Raw genomic sequence first — 5,369 nt, forward strand, 5'->3', positions numbered from 1 at the left:
ACACACACACACACACACACACACACACACACACACACACACACACACACGGCGAGGAGCTGATTTTTTTTCCCCCCAAAATTGAAAGAAATGGAAATGGATGAATTTGTGTGAGATTAAGATGATGGGCTGTTAAGATCCCATTTAGATAAAAGGAATAGATGAAATAAAGACGGGAAGGCAGCGTCAAAACATTACTTTGAGAAAGGAGCAGCTCCTGCATTACGGAATGGAATATCAATCGCAAATATCCCTATCAGCACCGGTCTGCCAAAGATCTGAAAACTGTGATGACAAGGGTTCAAGTGGACATGTTGGGCTGGTCATTATGTACGCATATATTCATTTTGGGTTGTGATCGTTTTGGTAATTTCCTTGGTATTTGTAGTTGTATCAAGTATCCTTTGAAAATGTGTTAGTAGGGCTAACATTTTGTATTCAATTTCATAATAAATTTACTGACTAATAAATTATTAAGAACTTTATTGTGGGTCTGTTGAATAATCGAGCCTGGAAGCAACTGAGGCCAAATTTAAATGCCTGAGCAAAAAAATTACAGATTGAATTAAAATTGGCAAGAAAATAGGAGTTCATAATATTCAGACAGAGTTTCTGTCATCCAATTGAAAACATATCAGTTGATCCTTTCAAGGAAATGTCATAAAATGGCGATCCCTGTATTTAAGAGTTCATCAATTTGTGATGAAAACGAACAAGTCTTAATTCGACACCCTACCATACACAAAATACCATACAATAAGTCACTATTTAAAATTTGGTGATTCAGCTTATCATCAGGCACCAAGGCACAACATCAGCTAATTTAACGTAATGATCCGTTTGATGGTGATCAACCACTCACTTTCACGTATATTTCACATACATTGTGAGCATTACAGCATTGCCACACTTGGTCATGATACCTACAAGCGAAAATGGAACAAATAAGTGGGGTGGCTCCAAAAGCATCTGATTCATATAAAGTCTATGGTAGTCAAACAAAGCACACACAGAATCGCAAATGTTCAGTGAAACAAAAAGAATTCTTTTTGTAAAAATAAATAAATAAATAATACTAATCAATAATTATAATTATGATAAGTTAGCAAAGCAGAATTTCTATTCCTGTCACAATTCAGGCACTTGCATTACCAGCTGCCGGGCATACAAAAACTGGACAGCAAGTCCAATTATATGGTCTTTTTTGAATCCACAAGATAATTATGGGGCTCTGTGGACACAAGCAGGCTCGATGCGATGCTAAGAGCCAAGTTGAAATCACGCAGGAGTGATCATTTGCAAAACTGCATTTCCATAAAAGAACAAAGGTTTTTCTCATCTTTGTCTTGGCTTGACACTGTAGCCGTACCTGTGTACATCAGTGTTTGAGTGCTGCATCGCCATTACAGTAAACTGGTGTACTTTATATCAGTGTTATATGAGAAATTATATTTCACCAAAATCTCACAAGCTACGGTCTTCTGAAACGAATCATTCATATAACAAAATTACCATCTCGGTTGGCATGGTGGTCGATTGGTTTAGTCGGCCTCAACGTGCAGAGGTCCAGGGTTCGATTGTTGCTCCGGCCTTCTTGTGTGGAGTTTCCATGTTCTCCCCGTGCCTGCGTGGGTTTTCTCCGGGTGCTCGGGTTTCCTCCTACATTCCAAAAACATGCGTGGCAGGTTAATAGAACACTCTAAATTATCCCATGGTGTCAGAGTGAGCGTGAATGGTTGTTCATCGATGTGTGCCCTGCGATTGGCTGGCAACTAGTTCAGGGTGTCCCCCGCCTCCTGGCCGAAGTCAGCTGGGATAGGCTCCAGCACAATCGGATCAGATAAGGGATGTATAATTTACCATCTCCGTTGTAATGTGTTCTGGCACTGCTTATGTTAGTTGACGGCAGAATTTCTTTTCTTTCAATTACAATACTAGATATCAATTGACGATACTGACCCATCCCCAGACCTCAACCTTACGTGGGGCACATGGAATGCATGAAGGGGGGTGATTTTTATTGATATCCTAAAAACAGTACTTTCTATGCTCCATATTTGTGATGCTATTGTACTATATACTTGTATTGGCAAAGCAGTGCCTTGCCATAATTTCTTAATGTTTGCAATGTTTTAGTGATATACACAACTCAACATTAGTATCTCACAACCCAAAAATGCGTACGATGACAAAATAAAACATAAGTCAGTTTGATTGGAAATGATTATTAAAAGTTGTCAGTTCTTTCAAAATTTACTTTATTCCTCTTCATGTGCAATTCCACAAAATGTCTTAGGGTCCTGGTCATAATCCAAATAGCTGCATGTCATGACACACATCAGAAGTCGCGACCAATAAAACCTCACGACTAATCACTCATAACGTTTAACTAAAATATAGATCTTGGTGACGTTACAACAGAGGTCTAGTGAAAGCCGAAGCTGAAAGGCTGACTTCAGAAATCTGTGCAAACTGTCAGATGTGGACATCGAGTTAAAATTCATTAAATATCCTGCTCCTCTTCTAATGAAGCTTTTTTCCAGCTGAGGGAGTTTTATCAATTGCTGCAATAAGGCCAGTGAAGTGAAAGGAGTCAGGGGGCCAGAAGCACCAAGCCAAAGTCACCCTTCACAGAATACAGACAGATTGAGTCAGTTTGAGTATCCATGTCCACCTTTCCGAGGCTTCCGTATATAGGCAATAAATACGACATTCAGCTCTTTTTCCTTTTCTTTTTTTTTAACATGAATTGCTTTTAACAAGACACTAATGATAGCAATGATTAACATGTCCTCCTACTGGTATATTGATTGACATGTGAAATGGTCAATGACAGTGTGAACAGTCAGCCAATGATGGTGCATTCAGATCGTGCAGGGAGTTAAGGACTAAAACAGAAACTCAAGCCATAATACAGTGGACCAAGAATACACGTTGACTGAAGTCAAACAAGTCCATCATGACGCTTTTTGTCGCTCCCAAAAGGGGAAAGAGGATGTCTTGTCATTGCATTTAATTCTAAAGTAACGGAAAGTAGAACACCAAGAGCTTTATTCTTCAGAAAAATCAACGTGAAAGCTGGACATTTGTAAAGGCCTGTTCCTCATTTTGTATTGTTGTCATATAACACAGAGTCAGCCTTGATTACATTAGCATATAAAAAGGCACACCGCTCCACCTTTGTGGCGTCCAAACCTCTTAGAACCAAGGTGCGTATTGTGAGCATTCTTCAGGAAAAAAAATAAAACAAAACATGAATTTAAATCAGACTATATTCTAGTTTCATTAAACATTTAGGGGACACATTGGACTGCTTGTTCAGCTGAAATTTTAATGATGACAAACAGGGCATTTCTCTGAAATTCCTTTTGATCCCTAAGTCCTCCGTATTAACAGAACAAATGGAAAACAGCAAAAAATATATATCCTCCAATATCATCCTTTTTCTTCCATAAGTCTCCTCACTCATTGCAGTATGTGTAGTGTGATTTACGCAGCAGTGGCTGAGACCCATTAGCAATGACATAACATACCCTCCATCCAGGAAGTGATTTACGTGTTCAATAAGCCTTGCGAGCTTTCATTTGCGTCTTGCTCTCTTTTCACTCCCTTATTCCTGACAACAACAGTAAAAAAAAAAAAAAAGGCAAAGCTTGAAGAGTGGAATCTGTCCAGTGCGGATGCAGCATCAGTGTAAATAAACATAATTATACGGTGTTTCTTAAGCAGGTAATGCTATATAGTGATTTCTTGATTTACGAGGTTTAATTAGTTCTCTGATCATGCTTGTAACTCAAGACACTCTTGTCTCCACTCATTCATCCCTGAAAAAAAAATAAATACAGTGGGCATTTTGGGGTTTTTTTTGCTTCAAACCCTTTGTTGTTGGGTTAGGATAATGGATCTTTAATACATACACTGAAAATGTATTATCTTAAATGAAATACAGTCTATTATGAGCATTTTTTTGCACATATTTTGTCCATGTTCAAAGTAGCATTTTTCTCATACATCTGGTTCGGAAGTGCAGGGTTCTATATCGCCCCCAAGTAGCACTGATGAAAACGTCCGGCCCCCTCCAACATTTAAATTGCCCACACCTGAATTTAGTATTTATATGGTGCATTTTTTTAAATGTACTTCAGGGTCCGTTTGGCTACTGTACCCTCTCATGAACGGCTATTTTGAAAAACAACCCTTTTCGTCAGAAACAGAAAGAGCCATGGAGTAGGACTTTGAACAGTTATTGAGGTCAAGAAATGTCCATCACCTGGACATTACGTGAATGAAATATGAACGCTCCATTTTTGTTGCTTCTGTTTACCCGGAAGATGAACCAAAGGTATATAAACGCGCATGAAAAAGAAATGTGAGCCCTCGCAAAAACTTTGTGAATGCAACATTTTTTTGAGAGGGAACGCAAAGTTGTTTTTTTTTTCTTCTATGTCACCTTAGGGCATAGGTGTCAAACTCAGGTCCTGGAGGGCCGCTGTCCTGCATGTTTTCCAAGTTTCCCTGTTGCCACACACCTGATTCAAATGATCATATCATCAGCAAGCTCTGCGGAAGCCTGACATTGAATCTGTTCATTTGAATCAGGTGTGCTGCAACAGGGAGACTTGGAAAACATGCAGGACAGCGGCCCTCCAGGACCTGAGTTTGACACCTATGCCTTAGGGGATCCGTTGAGTAGAGATGGGAAAATGAAGCTTCAAATTTGCTTCATGAACCAGTTGTATTTTTGGACTCCTCTAAATGGCACTCTCTGTTCTGCATTGTGCTGAAAGCACACAGACTTGCCATTTTTAAACCTCTTTATTTAAACTAACCATGACATCTAGAAGAGTCAAATAATACAACTGGTTCACGAAGCAAATTTAAAGCTTCATTTTCCCATCACTACCATAGATATATCCTCGAGTCCATGATACCCATGAAGATAAGACTGTTATAAAGTGAAAATAGCTGTACTATTATTTGTGTAGTAACCATCTCCCCTAGTAAGGGTCCTGCAAACTGTCAGTCAGTCCGTAGCTCAGCCAACCTCATAGTTGACCACACACATAAGGATCTGCAAGCAAATTGTCAGCCTAGACCAATTTCATTGAAAGATCATACACAGTAATTCATCACACCACAGGATAATTGTTCAAAACAGTCGATCAGACCCCCAACTGCCCTTTACTGATTTTGTAAACAAGGGAGGGTATTTTTGTCAAATTTACATAGGTATGAACCCAATTTAAGATACCTAGCATGTACAGTACCTTTCCCATAAGGTGTACTGTATGTTTCCCATTGTATTCAATAGGCTTAAAGCACAGCAGCGTTTTACGTAAAAAAAAAAAATATATATATATATATATATA

Source organism: Hippocampus comes, unplaced genomic scaffold (genome assembly GCF_001891065.2).
Source record: "Hippocampus comes isolate QL1 unplaced genomic scaffold, H_comes_QL1_v1.1 scaffold80, whole genome shotgun sequence".
NCBI classification, from domain to species: domain Eukaryota; kingdom Metazoa; phylum Chordata; class Actinopteri; order Syngnathiformes; family Syngnathidae; genus Hippocampus; species Hippocampus comes.